Source organism: Gymnogyps californianus, chromosome Z (assembly GCF_018139145.2).
Source record: "Gymnogyps californianus isolate 813 chromosome Z, ASM1813914v2, whole genome shotgun sequence".
In the NCBI taxonomy this organism is placed as follows: Eukaryota; Metazoa; Chordata; class Aves; order Accipitriformes; family Cathartidae; genus Gymnogyps; species Gymnogyps californianus.
In genome coordinates, this window is record NC_059500.1 from 29,193,015 (window position 1) to 29,215,078 (window position 22,064).

Genomic DNA, 22,064 nt, shown 5'->3' on the forward strand with positions numbered 1-22,064 from the left:
GGAAAGCAGGTGATTTTGACAGGCTTCATTTTGCAATGGAGGTAAATTATTCTTTGGAACCAGCTTCTGCCTTCTTATTAAAAAGATACAGAAGGATAATTCCAGTGGTTAAGCTGGTGCAATCTACATTTTCCCACTTCAAAAGTACACTTTGTCAGGTAAAACATTCTCCAGAGGAGAACAAGACAAAAAGAAATCAGCAGGCACATCATGAGTGGTTCTGGTGAAAAATCACTCCAGTAACAGAGGTGCATTAGTGTTCTACTTCTCAGACACTGGTCCTGGGATGCCATGAGTATCCCTACTGCAAGCTCTCAACCTTCACTGATGGCAATGGAGGTACAGACTACATGCTTGGGGCAGATATTAAACTTCTAAATGGAAAGCTGGGTGCAATGATATTCACCATTGGTTGTCCTAAGTCCATTTTAATGGCTTCATTTCATTTTCTTCCTGAAGTACCATGGACAATCTAGGCCTCTGAAAATGGGACTTGAATGAAAGCTACTGGACAATGCTGGCACAATGCTGTCCTGTGTACTGGCATCCAAGGAGGTTTGTGGCAAGCATCAATAGCTCCAGTTAAAAAATCTCAACTAAGATTTTCAATTCTCCCTCTCCAACTGTCCCTCCTCCCTTCAGGAAAAACAAGGTTACAACTGCATTGGGATATTCCTTGTTGAAGATAGCTCTGCTACAGCCTGTCTCTGGTGATTTTACAGACGGTTTGAGATAGGTGCTGAAAGCACAACTGAGAAAGACAAATGGCTGGAGCATGTGATGTCAAACACCCATGCTTTCTTGAGCCTTCAGTATTTAGAAAGGAAGCAGAATTCTGCTAGTGCTGGGGGATGGAAACAATTTTTGCATCTGAGATTTGCTTTCCTTCCAAACCCTATTTTTATACTAAAGGGTCAGATACAGCAATGTATTTGGCAAGATCAAGCTGCAGCAGCTGAGGGTGTTTTAAGTCAGAAAAAGAATTCTTTAAAACTTATGTGGTGAACATTTCAGCTGGGCTATGAGAGGTTTAGACCACAGCAAGCAACAACTGCCTGACTGAAAAAGCAGTTCAGTTCTATTTCATTTTTAATAAAAAATTATTTTAAAATTTACACAAAATGGAACATCATCTTTCCAATTTGTCAGCTACTGGTCAAAGAAATCAAACCCAAACAAAGGCCAGTCTGCATGAGAAGGGAGAATGTGTACTGAAATGGAATTAAGATATTAAGACTTTATATTCTGTTTCAATTTTCACTTATTGGCGCTGAAAATAGCCAAAGTATGTGTACAGTCATGTCAAATTTGGTTATGTAAGCCATTGTCCTGAAGCCCACGCATGGTTGAGATGGGACTCTTTATTATTCCAGTTTCATAGCCTGATAAACTCTGAATTTTCTGCATACATGAACCAAATATCTAGCAGCTGGCTTTTAAACTCTTGAAAATGAGACACCTTTCCAGGTTTCCCTATCTTATCAACAGCTGAACAGCTCATCAGGTATTCACCCCTCAGCCACAAAGAATCATCTTTTTTGTGAAGACCAAGCATGGCAAATCTCAGACAAAATGTGAACATTTTAAGGTGAATGCATTTACAAATAAATAGATTAATAGAGATTGACTCTCTGAAAAAATATCTTGGTACTGAAACTCATCTGGGAGACTTGGAGACAAAACCCACAGCTATTATTTCTTTCTAAGTAATATTTGAGGAAATTCCAGCACATCTATTGCCAACTGTTAGCAGACAATCAGGTTACAGATTGAAAGCTCTTCTTATTTAGATGATTAAATAAAGAATTGGGTTTCACAATACTAAAAGGGGATGAGATGCAAGGTATTTGGAGGTTTTTCACATCATGTTACAGTATAGCGTTAGGAAGATCCTAATGATCTCTTGTTTTTACCTAAAAAAAAGATCCTTCATCCTCTGTGGGATAGCAGCCATTTTTAGTGTGGAGATGAACCAGACTAGCTTAATAGGCTATGACAAAGAGAGGAAAAATAAAATGTCCACTACACAGTTAAAATCATGGGCTGGCAGATGGCGGTTGCTCATGGGTTTTTTAGGTCAGCTCAACACAGCTCTACACTACATTCAGGGGAAGAAAAATGAGAATAGAATATTTTAGTGGAAATTTCCTAGGCAGTCTACACAATTTCTCTTATCCACTGAGGTTGTGAGGGATAGCTTAGCAGGAACACTACAGTCATGCACAAGAACAGGCTGTGGAGAGCCATCCCCGTGCAAAGCACAAGGGAGAACACTGCCCAGTTATTAGAGTCTAGTTCATTTGCCTGAGAAACTAGAGCTACAGAGCTCCTTGGTTTTGCCCACTGGTGAAGTGAGGATAATGATACTGACCCCTCTTTGAGATGTCACAGTGAGACGCACTGTCCTTTCAGCTTTCTCTGAGGACTCTTGCAACTCAGATGTCAACAATATCCAAGGAATGTATGTTAGAAAGACTCTTGGGAATGATGAGATGAAACAAACGAAAAAGATGTGACTTACCAAATGTTACTGTAGGCTATGACACCAATCAAAATTAGTTAGAACAACCTAGGTGATAGTCAGATATTTAAATGTATTTATTTTTCAGATGGAAATTTATTTACCTGCTGTAAAGTCCACTACATACTTATATAAGTGGAGCACATGGAGTGTTCCCTTAAACAGCTAACTGTGCTTCATAAGCAGCTTAGCGAACGGGAGAGACATAGTCAGTTCACTACAATTAAATGTTCATCGAGGACAAAATGAACCTGCTGTTGATTTTTTTTTCACTGCATGAACTGATCTAAGCCTCTTCAAAGCTGACCATAGAGTGGCCATTATTCACTTAATGTTTTTTTTTTTTTTCTCAGAGACTGCAAGTGTTTTCCACTCAAAAAATGCCTTTCTGCCCTCATTTTCTTTCTCAAATGCTGAGACAAGACAGTCCTGCCTCACGCGAAGCATTCAGTGGATGTTGCATGGGTGTTAAATTAACCCTCAGCAGAAGTGGAACATCAAGCATCTCACCAGGAGCTTTTCTCCCAAGTCAGGAAGTTCTCTGCACTAAGAGTATTTACTCTAGTATTTTACTCACTTGCGATTATCATAGTCTTCCCAGATCAAGGATCCTCCAGGAAAAGCAATGAAGACAAAATTCTCAGCTTGTTTAAAAAAACAGATAATGAATAAAACTTCTTAAGACTTTACATATTAATAAGCAATGTAAGAAAGAGATTAATGAAGAGCAAAAATTTTGCAAGTCCTCTTCCTGCCTCTCTCCCACTAGTAGCTCTGAGTGAGAGCTCAGGAGAGGTTGTAATCAGCATGAAAAGCAATGCTTAGGGCTGAACAAATGCAGAGTTCATTGTGAGTGATGTCGCATAGTCCCGTGGCTGGTAGTAGTCACTGTCAATCAGGTGACTGGAAGTCTCCAATTAAGACCAGATTCCTCATGGAAGCAGGCTGGGCTACATTCAGGGTCTCAGATATGGTACCAGCTGCTGTCAGGGAAAAAGCACAGGCCTGCCAGTAGGGGCCTGCTTCCCAGCAGATCTCCTGTGCCAGAACACTCTTGTCTGGTCAAGAGACCAGAAAGGAGAGAGAGAGCATTGCACTGAGAAAGTGAGTTACTGTGCTGAAACACACTTCTCCACTGATCACTGCAAAAGGCTTCTTAAACCCTGTCTGTTCTGGCTTGTAAATCCCTGGCTTGGTTCTATCCAAAGGAAGTACCCAGATTTTATGACTAAAATAAAAAAAAAAAAAAGATGTCAGAAAGGGCACAAACACACAATAGTGGTGTGGCACATGATGGGACAGGGAATGGCTGCTCAGCAAGCCTGAGGGACCCTTGAGGTGCTCTGGAGAGGCAAGGCTGGGGTAAATATCCCTCTTTCTACAGTTTGTGAGTCTCTGCACAGTCACTCTTGACAGTGCTTCAATTTGCTAAGCAGTGAAGGACTTGAAATCACCAGGGGAAGTGTTTCGTAAGCCTGGGAAGCTCAAGGCTCGGCTGTGGGCATATCAGAAGTGCTGACCAGAGCTGAAGCGTTATGTGTTCATTTCTCGTGTCAGCTAAACTCTGCAAGAAAACCCATTTGCCTTCCTTGCCCAAGACAGAAGGCCGATTCCTAGCTCTGCCTAGTGACCACAAAGCAACACATGGCCTTCTCTGAAGCACAGGCCCCTAGACACCACATATTTCCCTTTTCAAACCTCTCTCCTTTTTACCTGGAAAGTGAAAGGATGAGACATTTCCAGGTGAAAACATTTTTGACCAGCTCCACCCTTGCATTATATGGCTCTTATATCTCCATTGCTACATTGTTTGCAGGGTTCATTCCTTCTGTGCCTCTCTGCTGAGGTAGACCTGGGACCCCTACCCTCACAGTGGCCAGTTCATAAGATTAGTAGCTTCTTTGTTCCCTTGTCCCTTATGCCAGCCATCTCAGCCATGTAGAGAAGCTTTTCCCAGGCAGAGAAGAAGCTGATGAGGAATAAGTTTCAGGCAGTGCAGCAGATGGCTCTGCTTGGCCTTCATTGGCAGCTTTGCAAGCTGATGTCCAAATTTGTTCTGAGAGACCGCCCCAGAAACTGCACACTGCACCAGCAGGTTTCCCAAATGTCACTGGAACACAGAGGGTCAGTGACAGCATACAGGACCTTCATAATTTGCTTCCTGCTTCCATATGTCCTTCCCTACTACCCTTCCACACCTCCTTCAATGGTCTGCCTAACTGCATCCTGACTCTTTGGTTACCAACATGTTTGGTGAGAACCTGGGACCTTCTCCAGCTTCTGGGGATCAGAGAGCCAGGAAGGGAGATTTGAAATCCTTGCTCACAGATACAACACCTGATATCTCACTGAGCGTCCATGCTGTTGGGCAAAAATGCCAGGGCATTCCTTGTGCCAAGGAGCCTAGCACTTGCTTCTCCTGAGTGATAGGCTTAAGAAACATATTTCCCAGTCAGGCTGCCACCAGTTCTTTCCCAAGAGTGAGTGCCTTACCCAGGCTCATGCAACATTTTTATGTGCAGTCACCACAGAGTGTTCAGATAAGAAAAATAACAGCAACATCTTTAAGCTTGTATTTGGAGATAATGCACAACAACTTTTCCCCAGTGTGTTGCTGTTTGGCAGAGAACGTCTGGCTCTGGTCCACCCTAACTCTCTGCAGGCATTTGACACCTCTCTGGTTCATTAATTGGTGGAGACTTAAGCTTACATCTTTCACAGACTGCCTTGCTATTGCCAATAGACTTTGGCAGGTGACAAGTGAAGAAACGTTATTCATGTTTCTCCGAGGAAGACCTCCATTATCTAGGGAGGGGAAAAAAGCAACAACTCTCTTCTTCAAGAGAATTAGTTATACCTAAGCTTTTCATGCTATTGGGTCAGTGTTATAAAGATATGATGAAAGGTGACAGACCAACAAGAAATTTACTCATATTAATGAGCCTGAAGTTGGCTTGGCTTTTGGGAAATTAATTTTAATTGATTCATCAAAGAATCGTCTCTCCCTACCATTTTCCAGGGGGTTCAAAGAGATACTGATCTAACAAAACCCTCTAATGCCTAGAACTTTGATTTGTCTAAACAAAAAATGCACTACATCCAAACCTGGGTCTTTAAGTTCAAGGCACCTATGAGCAGCACTGTGGTCATGAGAGCAGGCATCATCTCAACATGACTATGTTACTCTCTCACCCTCTCAGATGAGCTTTCCTTCAGCAGGGTTTAATTAAAATGTGTCACACATTCCCTTAAGGCCCTCCCTACTATGGTCTCAGTGGAGGCTAGAGTGATGTTCTTATTGCTGATCATGGAAGAAAACTCTCCCTTTCATCATGCCTTGCAATGGCAGCTCTCCGGCTGCCCTGCCCAATTTCTGCAGGACCACCTTTTGTTACTGTTGCAGCAACTGAGATGCCATCTCAGGGACACTACTAAGACCTAGAAGTACTGTTAGAAGTCAATGTAATGTAAGACGTCATACCTTTGGCTGACAAATAGCTTGGTGTAAGACAGTTCTGGAAAATCTCCCTTCATCTTCTCTGAGACTGGCAGTCTCTGCTGGGTGCTTAACACAACTCCAAACTGCATGCACAACAGTTCCCCTGCAAGTAGTAGCCATCATGCCGATGCCAACATGAGCAGAACAGAAGTACTTGTGTGAGGATCAGCCTGATTCTCAAAAGCTTCCCACCTTCACTGTGTTTATGAAGAAACCCATTCCTGCAGGACCATGGGTGCCATGTGACTGTAGCATATCCTTGTGCCAAATAGAAGCTGTAATCCAACCAAGGCCTGTGGCTAAACATCTACCATCCCATGGCAGCAGGTGCATGGGGCAGAATGTGGTACAAACGACAGTGTGACTAGACAAGAAAAGGGAGCACCAGACAGCATTGGGAGACTACTAGCTTTTGCAGGCTGACTGCTAAGGACAAATCGCTTTCCAAGGACATGTTGCCAGTGAATGTACTCCAGCTGTATCATGTCAATATGCAGCAGGATCAGCTTGTCTGAGAGATTAAGGCAGAAGATGAATGGCTATGGTACACCATTGAGACTTGACTCCATACAGTAGGGGTTCCCTCTATAGCTCCCTGCTCTTAATCTCCCCTTGTGGTCAAGCTTGCTGTGGAAATGTCTTTTCAGGAAGAGAATACACTATTATATGTCTCTGTGAGTCACCAGATGCAGCCTGGGTCTTCTTTGGTACAAAAAGCCTGAGGAAACAGAGAAACCAAACCTCCTCATTTGGAGTAGCAAATGTCTTCAAAGGGAGTATGAGATGGGATAGAGCAGAGGATGAGGACATTCAAGAGAACAAGGTTACTTCTATCCTTAGTCCTGCACATTTTCTGTGAGTGCATCCTCTAAAGCTAAGAAGAAGTGACAAACTGAAGCCCCAATTAGCAATGCTTCCCCGGCATCTCCCCAAAGACCAGATCTATCAATCTGCTTGGCAATTACTCACCAATTTTCTCTTAAATTCACACTTAACTAAAAGCACAGGCTTCTTTCTAGTAACATTACATGTAAAACTGTAAAAATTGAACTAATAGCCATTTTTTTTAACCTCTGCCTTAGGTCTCTCCCACATACAAACCCCACAATAAAAAGCCAGTGTGTGTTCACAGTGAGAGTGTTGGGTAATACACAATAACCAAACCACGTCCACTCTACTTTAACTCATAAATGCAATAACCACAACCAAGCATAGATATTTTAATAGCAATCACCACAGAAAAGAGTCCAGTGGGGCCACAACATTTGAGGTAGACATTACTTTGAAATGCAGCATTACAGCTCATCAGGACTTTAAAAAAAACCCAGTTACTTCTGAGGCTGGGCAAAAGTTAAGCTGTTCAATAAAAAAAAAAGAAAAAACAGCACAGACAAACAAACGAGGTCTGGTTTTAATCATAATCACAGCTTTGTGGATGAAAACCTGTAGGCAAGCATGGTTTTGTCACTGTCAAACAACTGCATGAAACTAACAATTATTACAGCTGATGGGAGCAGTGGAGGAACTAATCCCACAGCAATAAACATAGTCTTCAAAACGTCCCTCCCTTACTGAGGACAAGACTGCCTGAATGTGGGAGAGCTAATAGGAAGCTGCAGGTGAGGCCAACTGTCAGAGCTGGCTATGAGTGAGTTTGACCTATTAATATTGCCTGGTAAGTCCACATGGCATGTGGAGACACAATATCCCAGCCCACAAAAACCCCATAAAGTTATGTGACAAACGCTGTGTTCTTGGCTTGCAAAAGTCTCGTTTCACAGTAGCAAATTTGAGATGAGTGCTTATTTTTCCACTAACATTTTCTTGGCTTTGAGACCTAGCTGGCAAAAGTTATGATTAGAATAAGGCAAAGATTCAGCATTTGTTGTCTAATCCAGCTCTCAGAATGCTATATGGCTGAGACCAAAACAAACTGAATGAGCACGGGAATGAAAGAGGAACAATGCTCTCTTCTTCATACCCTGGGGAAGAACTGGCTTGTTCCAGTGGTGATGAACTGGATCCCAGAGGAAGGGTGCTGGAGTGTCACTGGCTTGGAGAGAAACAAGTGGACTGGGAGCTAGGTCACGAGACTAGGATTTAGGGTGGCTTTTCTCTGCCTCCTCTTTTTGTTACCTTCCACCTGGAAGCTGGAAATTTCACATTGATCTTTTGTTCAAGTGCTGAGTGCTACTGTGCCTTCAGATGCCTGAGATCATGAGATGCTCCCAGAATATAAATCATGATATAGATGTACATTTACATTTTAGAAGCAAACTGCCAAGACAGAGCTGAACTTGATTTAAAAATAAAACAAATTAAAATCCATTGAAATTGGGTGTTCAAATCCTATGGAATGGCTTAATTATTAGATTCCTCTTGCAAGAAAAAAACCCCATCTGAGACTCCAAGGAGTTTTCCTTCTGCAGAAACTATCAGAAAGAGGCTGTTTATAGATTTCAGACTTAAATATGAAATTTGCATGAATTATAAATGCAAAATAGATGCAGGTTTCAAACTTTTAGGGCTAGCAAAATGTTCAAGGGGATGCTTCCAGATCTAGAGAAATGTTGTTCTCTCATCTTTACGTTACATGCTGGAAGACAGGATTTGTATAAAAGAACAAGAGCATGAAATTTAGGTCTTTGATGAATAACACTAGGACTACTTAAAAAAAAAGAGATACACAGTCAGTAAAAAACTTTACTGCTAAAACTTAGGCAATACTGAGTTTTAACCAGGTGCTTATTGTGCATTGCAATGTGATGCATATTGAGAAATGACAGTGCTGTTTTAAGTTGGTGACAATACCAGAACAAAGAAAGAGTTACACAGCTGAAGTGCAGCAGAGCAAAGACAGGATCTTGAGTTAACAGGCTATAGAGTATTGGGTGGGAAAACAGAAACAGAAAAGCTCTTGCATTTCTAATGGCACAGATAGACAGTAACTTACTGAAGTTTTCCTCTTACTAATCAATTTCTATTTAATTTTTGTGTTAAATATTAATTTCAGGGGTGTGAAATAATTTACAAAGTCGTGCATATGGTACTGAGGTAAAATTATATAAAACTGAAACCATCTCCAAACTTCGTAATCCTTGGATAAATTCACTTCTACAGCTTTTCTAAAGTTGACCTATGGTATTAACAGATTCCATGGAGGAGTTTAGTAGAAGACTGGTTTTCCATGTCTCTCTCCAAGCATTAACTGGATTCAAAATATGAACAAGTTTACAGGGGTTAAGAATACTATTACTCTCTGCTGCTGGTAAGTGCTTGCTGTAAGCTTCTAATCAATTAAAGAATTATAATTGTTCATTGCTTTTCAGAGCTTCCTTTCTGCAAGAAAATTTGGTGGAGGTTCATGTGATACTTATCTTACATGCCTTATCTTGGCTGCACTGCTCTGAGCAGTCAGTCCCAGCACTTCCAGCAGGCAACTGGGCATCCCATCTCCTGCCTCAACAGCTCTCACCCTGCTGCCTTCAGGTCCACTATGTGCTCTTTCTGAATCCCTTTTCAGCCCTGCTTCCTCATGGGATAAAGCCTGATGACTTACTAAAAGTCCAGTTTCTGTCCTTTGCTGGTCTTCCCCTCCTCCAACCCTAGTTTGCTGGGGATTTAACGTTGCTTTGGGATCATGCTGGGCTAAGTAGTGGAGACTCGGCCAATTCTGTCTCAAACAGTACCTGTGCTCTGTTCTCATCCCACAACAGAAGGAAGAAGAAGAAGCTCTTGTAAAGCAAACCAACACAGCATGCTGCCAAGGTCAGACCAGCATAGCGCCCAAGCTAATCTCACTTAACTGAGACAACTTTCTGAGGATACAATGAATCACTACACTCTAAGCATGTGAAAAGTTACTCAGGCTGGGACATTCACGTCTTAGAAAGCTGAATGGGTTTCTGCAGTGGTAGTTCCACAAAGAGGCAGCATCAGTCCTCTGGTACTCTAAAAACTAAAGGTTTAAGTTGGAGTTTAAAGGGTTTTGTTTCAGCACAGATGAGAACATTTTCTGCAGGTTCTGAGCTATCTTTGGAGGGGCCTTTTTTCTAATTGTGCTTCTTCTCAAGAAAATGGTTAGCAAAAGCTGACATCACTTAATTGTATAATGGCTGAAAGTAACTTCATATCATTTAGGAAAGACATTGGTTTAATCTGTCTTTTTTCTTTTTTAATTAAATTTGTCACGGTGATGTATTTGCGTTATTAAATCATCTTGAATTTGCAAGAAGATTTTAAAACCAATACATTTTTAGAGTGACTCATTTTCAATCAATCATCTGAATGGGCTTGCCAGGAGAAAGCAGGCTGCAGAAGGCACAGCAGGGACAGCATTCTCCCAGGAGAGGCATGCAGGCTTATACGGTTTCCTGCAGTGTGCATTGCATTAATCCTCCACCTGAACTATAGTAAGGGCAAAAGATAAAAGTAAAAAGCAACTTAAAGTGTCTTAACACTATCAAAGGCAGGGATATTTTCATTTTCTGATAAAGGTCATTATTTTTTTATTTTAGAAAAGCATAGTGAAGGCTTTGATTAGCACTGACAAGAAGCCTATGCCCAGAAGAGGTGTGCAGGGTCTGCTCTAGCTTAAGTTTATAACCTGCACCCAGCTATGGACAAACCCTGTGCTTTGAAACATCAGAGCTGAAACCATATTCTGTGGTTTGGAACTGAGACAAACAGGATTAAGTTTAGAAGATCCTTGCTTTGTTCACTGCTTGGCGAAGTCCCCACTCTTGGCTTATCTATTCTGCCTCTCCCACTCCTCTCCTGACAGTTTTACAGAAGCCAAAACAACGCTCAAGAAGAGCTGGCTTCATAGGTGTGCTCAAAAATCCACTGAATCTACATAGTTCTCAGAACAATGGACAGATCCCTTTGCTTTCCAGGGTGTTGGTCTCAGACTCTTGGAGCCAGAAAGTGAAAAGCGATCCAGGATGAGTTTTGGAAGGAGTTCAGTAGCCAGTACTGAGTGGCTTGCCCAACAACTCTGAAAACCTGTTTCCCATGGTTAATCGCTTGTCTTCGGAAAAGTGGGGACCACTGTATATTGTATACCTGTTAACCTGTCCTCCATGGACTACATGTAAAAAACCCTGGTCTAGCTACTACTTTGTGAAAAAGATTTTTCTTGCCTTGAATTTCCTTGTTCTACATTCTTTCCATAACCAGAAGAAATTTGTATTTGTCCTCTCACACTTTCACATGACAAACACCCTACTTCCTACTTACAGATGTGGAGAAAGAGTGACAATCCACCTCTATCTTACAGTGGTGTTCAGCTTAATTTTCACCTTGTTTCACGCCTTTTCTCTGAATGACAGCACTGAGGTTTTGAATGAAGCTTAACAGATTTTTCAGGCCAAGTAATCAGGAAAAAAGCTTCAGCATTTCTTAAATAGCTTTGAAAATTACAGCCTTCAAATGCCATTCTGAATGGGCTTTACTGCTTCCAGATATTTTTATAGATAGTAATATGGAGTTACCATTTCACTTTAGTGCTTTCTTTATAATTTGTAGATATCTGTGGCCTTTGTAGGTAAGGTGAAACAATAAGTAGTGTATTTCTAACAGAATGAGTGCATTTTCCTTGAAGAGATGAAGTTTTCAAAGGACCAGTAAGTTTTGCATCAGAGAAGAAAACTCAGCTTTGACAAAATCACCTTGTAAAATAAATCTGCTGTCCATCACAGTCCTCATTTGACCTTGTGTTGTACTCTTGCTGAATTAAAGCCTTGGTTGTAGAATTCTTTGATTCTTTCCCTTGTTGAGTCCTTTTCAATACCTCCAGGCAACAGATAATCTTGCAAACGGATATGAAAGGATAGCTGAATCTGATGATTTTTCACAGAGATTTTGCAATGACAGAAACATCTATGCCACCTATGCCAAGTACTCCTCTGCTCATCAAATGCTACGATCATTTGCACTGTTTGACAGCACTCTAAATTATAGGTAAGTTTTCCAGAAGGGACAGCAAATTAACTAAGCCAATGCTGGAATCTAGTCCTAGATTTGATGTGACCTACCCTCAGTAAATTTCAAATTCAGAAAGTAACAAGCCCAGTATCAGGAAAATGTTTTCTACTCTTTGTGATCTACTATTAGCAATGATGCTATTATTGTACTGTCACGATTAAAGATATATTCACTTCGGTGCTTCAGAAAGGGAATTTCTGTGATTTTTATTGCAAGGAGGGGAAAAAAAAATCTCGCCATAGTTTCACCCCATTATCTGTGAATAAAACTTGAATTGTCCAACAAGTTTCAAGACAAATCAGTTAATTGCTTTTCAAGGGTTGACCAATTAAAATCTGTCACTGAGCTTTGAGTTTTACTAAGCCCAAGTTACTTAAAAACATCCACTGCAAAAAATCATAGCCTATGAGAAGTTAGCTGAAGTGTTAGGGTGAAAATGTCTTCACTCATGAACAAAAAAACAAAGTAGGAATTTGCTTTACTTGGCTTATGTCATAGTCTGCCAGCACAGTCACAGTGAATTGAGAGTTTGAAGATTAATTATCCCTGAGATCTCCAGTAAAACACTAGCTGATCCTCTGTTATATTTCAGCTATATGATACAGGGCAGTGAGTTCAGGAGTGTTCCTCTCCCAGCTGGCTCCAGACAAAGCAAGTTCTGCCTTCAGAAAGCCCAGGAATGATTTGAGAGGGATCAACTGGCTCAAGGGTTATCGGTCATATTTCTGAACCAGACGATTTATCCCCCTCCCACCTTCTTTCATCTGTCTTCCACCCCAGCCATTTCTCCACTCCCTGCTGCTCCCTTTGGCACAGCTTAGATATTCTCCTGATGTGGGTGCTCATTAGTGCTCTATCTGTGAGTCAGTGCCAATCAGTGGAGCTGACTCCTGCCACCTTCAAGCTGCTAAGATAATCATTTTGCTTGGTATTCTCACAGCTGGTATTCTTTCCAGCACCTTGGAGCACCAGTCGTATTAACGGGAATTGCGTTCCTGCAACATAAGGAACTCTTGGCACTCAAAGGACAAGGGCATTCAACAGGAGGTTGCAAACAACTAATAGCTTTAAGGATTCCAGACCACTTTGTGCTGTTTCTCATTCCTTTAGCCTTTTCACAGGTCTTTGGCTTTTTCCTGATCTCTGCTGCCCCTCACAAGGCTTAGGCATAAAAGATACTTATTTCTTATGGAATAAAGGTATAGTTTGCCTCATTGCATGCTGACTAATTTTTTGAGCATCTTTCTTTTTCTTCCTCAAGGAAGTCTTCGGTCTTCTTTCAGAAAGGTTGTAGTGAACAGATTCAGCTGATTCTGAACTCCACCTGTGGCATGGCTGAGCAGCAGAACAGAGAATCAAGTCAGGAACTCTTGCCTACTGCACAAGATCAACTAATGTGGTTTAACCCCAGTAGGCAGATAAGCACCACACAGCCGCTCGCTCATTCCCTGCCCAGTGGGATGGGGGAGAGAATTCAGAAAAAGAAGTTTGCAAGCAAGGCTAGACAACCCTGTGTGCAAATGTTTTGGATGTGGAACATGGAGAAGGGGTGTTGCACCTGTCCAAGAACTGCAGCATCTCTAGACACCAGGTAGCCCAAAATTAATGATCACATTTGAGTCACAACAGGCTCTCAGTAGCCCTGAACTTTTAGGCTTTGTAACTTGCTATGGTCAAATAAGAAATCAAATAGTAAAGTCTAGCCTGAACCCATGTCCTCTCAAGCACAGACACTGACCATCTTTTTCAGCATGGAAATCCGTTTTCAAGCAGACTATTAAAAGCTTCTGAGGAGAAAATTCTGCTGAAAGAAACCATTCTGTAGTGGCAGATGTTGAGCCACAGACAGTGTGATCTTCCCAAGATGGGAAGAAGCTCTGACAAGCTTCTGATGAGGGACAAGCCCTCTGTGAGTACTGGATGTGGCAGGCCCTTCTTTTGGGACAGCCGAAGTGATGACCATAGTGCATTTCTATGTTGGCTATGAATTGTCTCTCTTCCTGCTAATGTGGATGCTTGTACTCCTGTGAGACCTGGGAGCTTCTTAGGAGAGGAAGATGTTTTGATGCATCAGCAGCTTAACAAGTAAAACCACAAACAGGCAGGCTGCAAGAAGATTGTGACCAAAAGCTGACTATATTGCACAGAGACTAAAGGTGAACTCTCTTCACCGGCAAGCACAGCCACAGAGACTAGAGGGAGACTAGAGGAAAAAAAGACACTCACATAATCCCTAGGCCAGCACGCTGGGTGGAATATTATCTATGTGGATGGTAAAATCATAAAACTCTTGGCCATGTGATGCAGATCTAGACAAAGACAAGAGTCCTTGTGATGTGGACTGAAAATCAAGGCATTCCTTCTGATTTATATAAGCTTTGCCAAATTCTTCCTGACACCATTTTGAAAGCACATCTTCTCAAAGTAGAGCTGCTTATCAATGGATGTCTTGCATCTTCCCTACCCTCACCCCCTCTCCCCCTCCCCCCACCTCCTGTCTTCTTCATAATATGAACAATACACCTAGCTATGGAAGAGATGGGCATGCCAGGCTGTCCACAGTGACAAGATCACTCTAGATTTGAGCAGGAAATCAGAAGCAATTGTGACTGGTGACAGATCCCATAAGCACAAACTGGGAGTGAGGACCCCAGTCTGCATACAGGCAGAGCACAGCTCATTGCAAGATTACTGCTGTCTGAGATGAAGCACTCCATATTTTCTTTGATACCAGGGTAAAGCCCTTTGGATATTTTGAAATTGCAGCTCTCAAGTGATTCAGTTTGTTTTGCCATTTTCATGCAAAACAGGAGCTTTCACAAACAATTTCCCTGATTAACTCCACTGAAGGATGTTGATATTGATTGTTCTAGATGTGTGCAGGGCTCTCCTGAGTCACAATACCATACTGAGAAGCAAAACTAGAATGAGAACAAAGGGTTTGTATTCTTCTATAAGATAAAGACACTGGGGTCAGACATCCCCTGGTGAGAAACTTAAGATAATTTGGACAGGCGGTCTTGGAAACCCTGAATGGGAAACTGCATATCCAATATACCACAACCTGTTTATATAACCTGTATTTGGGGAAGTTTGGGAGATTCAGAAAACTCTCATGTCAAGTCACTGGAATGATAAATCATTGTTACACAATGAGGACAGGAAAAGTTACTTTATTTTGAGTAAACCTACTGAATGGAAGGAAGGAAGGAAGGGAAGAGAAATGTAACAAATAGTTGCTGTTGGAAAAAAGGTTGTGAATTATGCACCAGAATGTTGGGAAGAGAAGAGGAGAAAAGGAAAAAGCATGCAAGATTAGCAGTGGACGAGTGAGCAAGAACAGGATGCTGGTAAAAGTAGAAGAAAATCATGAGGAATTTTCTTGGGAGACAGGAAGGCAAGGGTAGGTGCTACAGATGTGGTGAAGAACTCTGAGGTGTATTCAGAGCTTGCAGAGAGGTTGAGGGTGCACAGCACAGGGGAGAAGAAATTGTAGATGAAAGCAAAACTTCTGGAATAAAAACCAGACAGGGAAAATAACGACATGTACACATTACATGTTGGAGCCCTGGGGCTTACAGAGCATGGAGAGGGACAGCTCAGCCTCTCCACACCCCTTCAGTCTGCCTTTTACTCTTCAGGGTTACTCTGTTGCTGTAACCAGTACCAGGGCTGTAGGGAAGGAGTGAGACACCAAAGTTGGGTCAGCTCCGTGTTTTCAACACAGGGGTTGCCACAAATCCCTGTTTTGCTTCAAGTCGTGTATTTTTCCCCAGTTAATTTTCCCCAGTATAGGGATTCAACCCACACAGAATAATGCTGTGGGCAGGATTACAGAGCATGGACCTTCCCAGCTGACAGTTAGGGAAAACAGTTTCCTTAGTCTTAGTTTAGCACTGGCTACTAACCAGGCCAGCTTCTTCAGGCAGCTGAAGTTTCTTCCTTTTCATGCAGAGGTCTCTGGTCCTTCTGCTGCCATTCATTGTTCCCATTCATTAATTTGGTCTCTTTTTGACTAATAAGGATGAACAACATCACAACCAAAGCCTGATGCAAGAGTGCAGTTTTTGCACGTGATTTTAATAGTGATACAGAGCAGGCAGATTAATCACTGCACAGGAAATAAAATTGCAAAAATAATTTTAAAATACTAGCTTTTATAATAATTGGTACTTAGAAAACACTCGTGGGAAATCCATTGCTTAGTTCATCTTGTACAGTATATAATTAATCCTTCGACCCTTACAGCATTACATGTACCAGAGACAGATCCAGCAGAGGCACTGAAGTGTAAGTCTATACTCAGGAGCGAGATTACTTGCTGACAGCATTTTTTCACATCAATATTATTGTGGCTTGCCCTCATCTTTCAGTACAGGGAAGCGGAGTTGCAGCAGAAGGCAGATCCCTTCCTTGAGCAAACATTAACTGCTTTGTTCGCTGGAAACATTATGGTGGAGTCCTTCATAAATTAAGGAAAACAGACTGTTTTGATGAAATTGCAAAGAAAACAAAAAAACCCAGTTGGTATAAGGCATCATTGAGTTTATCTGCTCAAAAGGAGAACTTGAGAGCAGCTTATCCAGATATTTTTTGTTTGTGGTGACCAGTTAGCCCAAGCTGTCAAGCTAACTGAAAGTTCTCACTGACACAGGAAAATCACTGACCTTGGTCTGAAATTGGTTTAGGCCCATGTGAACTGAGCTGGGGACTGCAGCTATGATTTATTTGGGAGCACAGTCCCACAGCAGAAGTACTAGGAAAATGTTTTGAGTACAGACAGTTCCCCAGCTCCTTTCCACAGTGCCTGCTGAAGCACAGACCTCCTTGAGCTGTGTAGGAAGGACACTCAGCTCAAACAGCTCCTAGTCAACTTCTCATCAGTCTTTCAGGAGCAGGGAACACATCTGGTCATGTTGCTGCTGACACCCACGCTGGCTTGCCCCCAGCACTGGGCTGACAGCAGAATGTGAGCACAGTGCCAGACATTTTGGATTCTGGAGTCAGCACTCTGACAGGCTTTAGGGCTTTAGTCATTTCCATGTCAGCTTGGGAGTCTGACACCTTCCTGTTTGCAATACTGTTGTTTCCAAGGCTATGTACAGGTGTCAGTCCGTCACCATCCACCAAAGTTCTGACAATAATCTAAATAGGTACTTTTTTCTTCAAACCCAAGTATTTTCTTCAATTTCTGAGCTGGAACTGCTCAGGTATGAGGCTTCTGAAAGCACTCACCAGGTTAAGCTTGCCGTATATTTCTTAAAATTAATAGACAAAAAGAGAAAACCTGCTACATCAAAGTAATATTAAACAAAAATATTCTGAAAGCACAGCTGAAGGTAAGAAACTACTGTCCCTACCTGTTCCTGCTAGGTTCCCTGGTGACTCACCATCACAGAATTTCACAGGAAAGACCTCTCTAAGATGTTGGTCTCAGAGGGCCTGTGCCAGTCTTAATAGGTAACCAAATGAATTAATCACATTAGCTTACATGAGAAGACTCCATCAGATATTCATCCTTGTAAATCCCAGCTGCACTGGATAATAAACCATCTCAGGGCTACTGCAATGCTCAAAAGGGGCACTGCAGGCCAAATGGGATGTCTGCTCCCCAACTGAAAGCTATGTCACATCTCCCACTGCTTCAGTTCAGGCTTCCTGCTTGCAGAGGCTTCAGCTTTAAGCAGATCTGTGAGCAAGGAGAGGTGGCTTGGAGAAAAAACTCCTTCATTCCTGGCTAGCCTGTTTTCATTTTCCAGTTCCAGAGTGGAAGAAGATGGATTTGGTGAGCCCATGTTGAATGACAACACTCTAGGCATTAATTTTCATGCAGACAAGAAGAAGCAGTAGGTAATTATCCTCTGATTCCTGCATGGGATGCTCCTGGACCTTAAAAACCTGAAACATCAAAAGCACCTGGATAGGCCATCTCTCAGACTCCAGTATAAGGGCATGTGCTATGTACAATACCAAGCACAGGAAGCAAGGCCTTGGAGGGTTCTCTCCAGATATGGAAGCACTGTGCAACCACATGTACCTTCCTAAGTGAAGCCTGAACTTTGGGACAAGAGAAGTCACCTTGTGGCAAAGGTATATTGATCTAAAAACCTTTCAGGTCTCCTTCAACTGGCCTCTATGAGGTTGGGGCAAGTCAAAGAACTACATGATGAGCTGCAGGTGCCTAGAGATTATTTCCTGAACTCTCCTGTGGCATCTACAGGTGTAATCATTTTTTCAAAAGATGGATGTTCTCCTCAGAACTCATTCTGCTGAAATAAACTGGGGCCTGCGCTCTTTCAAAAAATCAGATGCAAGACTGTTGAGTACATGTGTTATTGGTTGTTTTAACACCACAGGTAGTTTGGTTTAGCTCAACAAAGTAAACCCCAGTGCAGGTCCTTTCACTTTGGCAGATTTATCCCAGAAATAACAATATCTTTGGAATCCTCTGAACTAATTAAAAATGCTGACTTTAAGATGAAATAATCTTCTGGATTTTAGAGTAAGTAGAAAGAAGCTTATCAGAGGCAGTGAGAATTCTTTCACAATACTTCTCATTCCCTTCTGAGTTTTCTGACAAGATGAAAGAATATGAAAAGGGAATGTGCTTGTTGCAGTATTTCAGTAACAGCATCAAAAGTGTTCTTGTTCTTTTGGTAAATATTTCAGCTTTAATTTGGTAAATATTTTATGCCATTTGAGGGTTTTCTGTGTCCTCTTTAGTGAGGAAACTTGCCAATCAGAAGTTTCTTTTTCCCATAAGCTGGAGCAAAATGAAATTCCCTCTGGAAAATGACAGGGGAAAAAAAAATATTAATTTCATCAAGACGTTATTAAAAAACAACCCAATATTTAATTCTTTACTGTTGAAAAGAAAATACTCTTCTTCTTCCAGGCAGCTCCATTAACAGGGAAAGTTAACAGCAAACACCAAAGACAAAATAGAAATGGCCCTCACAATGTCTCATAAGGCAAAAGATCCAAAGGCCAGAGCCTGCCTTCTCCCATGTGGGAGAAGACACCAGTAGTGATATGAGAGAAAGGAAAAAAAATTATTTTTTGCAACGCTTTCCAGCTATTCTAATACACAATACATCAACTGGTACAATGTTTCACAGCACACTTTACAGAGGGGTCAGCCTGCTCCAAGTTTATTTTCGTACCTTTTATTTCACTCACTTCCAGAGAATAAGCTACAGGTTGCAGAACTATGATCAGTTTTCCTACTCTTGCCACCAGCATTTAGCTTAAAATTGGTGATTTATGGCTGTTTAATTGACACAATTGTTATCCATTATCACCACAATCAGATAGCAAGACTCAGCTGCATATCCAATGTATCCCAACCTCTTTATATAACCTCGATTGTGCATCGTTCCCTGATTAAAGGTATGTCAACTCTTCGCTCTTGCACCAACGCTTAGGCTGGAAAACAGGCTTCTTTCTATGTCTTGATGTGATGATACTAACATGCTGTCTGGTTGACCTCTCTTTTTCATTGTTTCTGTACCTTCGAGAGACGTGAGAATCCTGGTGATTTATGCTGTCAGCAGGAGGAGCACAATGTTCAAAAGACACAGTTACATGATTAGCATTTTAACTTAATATTATGCAAGAGAAGAAGAAATCAATCTCACTATTTTTTAACTATGCCTGGTCAGGAATTTTTCGATGACATATATCTTCCTCAAGCAAAGCCATAAAAATTTCTGAAGTTGTCAAAAGAAAATGTTTGCCATAAAAAGAACCTTGTTTTTCATTCAAACCCAATTTTCATTAGGAAATATAACCACTGCTGCTGCAAAACTGAATGCCTAAAATGTCTGAAGTTTTCAAATTATTCCGTCTCAAAAATGCTGATGCTTCATCGCATTTCATGGCAAAGCTGTGAAGCCATGTTTTTTCTGTGTGTTAGCTGAAGCACAGCATTGAATTAGAGGTGGTTTAATTACCTTCTTATTAATATCTTCCTAAGGGTGTCCCCAAACTCCCTTTTAATTTTAGTTATTTATGGATGCATTTCATTAGTGCTAATAAATGAACAGCTGTAAAATTAATGAAGTTTTCATGACTAGGTCAACACATTCTGTAGGAAATGCTGATTCTCCTAGCCCTGTCCTCTTCAGAACTTGGTATTTCAAGCCCTTCCTTAGCTCTTTATCCCTGTGACTTCCTTCATCACTGTCCAAAGCTGTCCCCAGAGTCCTGCAGTTTCACCTTCTTTCCTGGAAAACATCTGCAGCATCATGTTCTCTACTCACCATGCATTAGTATCACTCCCTAACCACATCAGCGCTCTGAAGTGCCTTCCTAATGCTAAACATAAATAGCCCAGTAATACAAGCTCTGTGCCAAACTGTGTACAAAGAGGCAACCTGTTTGTTGTGAAAAGTAAAGCATACACAAGCAGGCAGTGCTGGACATCTGCATATGTCGGTGTAATGCACTCAGCCAGGGATGTGCAAACCTACCTTCTCATTGTATTAGTTCAGTTGCAGAAGCAAATAGGGTAGAACTGCAGGACTATTCCGCTCCCCTTAATATTTCTAACCTTTATGGCAAAAGATGGCTGAGTTTTTGATGTGTGTGGAGCCTGACAAAGAAATAAATGGCTTTAATGCTTTTTTATATTTTGCAACATTTTGACATTAAAGTCAAACTTCAAAAAAACCCCAAAGCTTAAAAATAATGTTTCAAGTTATACCCTTTCCATTAATTTTTTTTCTAAACAATTATATTTGTCAATTAAACACAAATTCATGAAGATGTTTTTCTTCCTTAGAAACTGCACTTTTCTTCCAATAGGACTTATTGTTCACCAGTAATAACAACACCTCACCTCTAGTTTGATGCTAAAGACATTCTAATAGTCCCACATGGACCTAATCTGCAAGGCAGGACTCTCTGTAATTCCAAAATTCACTTCTCTATTTCTTCTCTTCCTGTTGAAGCATACTTGGTAAATTTGTCCTTGGGGAACCTGGAATGAAGATTGTTTTCACAGATATTATGAAGAAACACCATGAAAGGGGAACATTTCCAGAATAACTTCTTTTTCTTCTGTTATGATATTGTCATCAAGAACTGTTTTTCCTTCTTGGCACTTTCCCATCCAATTGCTTTGGAGTGAATGAGGCTGTGGTTCCTCTGCATAAATTCTTGGTGATAACTAAGGGCTTGATTGAAGAAAAGGAGGAGAAACAGAAAAAAAAGAAAGGGGAAGAAAAGGAAGAACATGAACCCTTCAGAGCTATGGCCTGGAGGAAGACGAGAGTCCTACTGGCAGTAAGCATGAAAAAAAATGTTTTCCTTAGTCCTGCTTCACTCTGTCCTTGGTCTCACCCTGAACAACTGCAGAAAAATCACAACTGTCTGAAGACAAAGAAGTCAGGACCAGAGACTCAGGTTGCCTATTTCTTTGACAGAAGGAACAAAAGAAGGTGCCTATTCACTGAGCAGGAGGAGCCAGAAGTTACAGGCTATAATTCTTCATCGTACCCTCCAGACTAAAACCAGATAGTCTGGAACTTGCTGAAAACAGATGCACCAGCTGTCAGGGGTGAGATGCTGGAGGAAACTCCTGACTGTTACTGGAGTGTCATTTATGACTAGTTTCTCACCTTGTCTACAAAGAAATTCATTCTTCAGAGAAGTAGTTTCTTATAACAAAAACAAATGATATCTCCAAACATGCTTAAACCAACAAATCTACACCACAACAGGCAGCTAAGTATTTACACACATCTGCTGCCTATTGCCTGCTCAACACAGATGTCTGACGCCCATAATCTCAATAAAAAACCACAGGGAGACGTCTGGAAAAATCCCCATGCTTACCCCCAAGAAATGAAAGGGTCAGTTTACCAGCTCTGTAGACAAGCAGATGTGACGCTGCTGAATATGACCACAACTGTCTCTGTATTCTTATTCACATGAGCAGAAATTGACCTGATTGAAGAAGCCTTCTCACATACATACAGTCATTCCCGCTCAATACCGTGGTAAGTACTGAGCAAGGCCATTAGGTCAGCATTCTCAAATAGGGAAGCACATGGCACA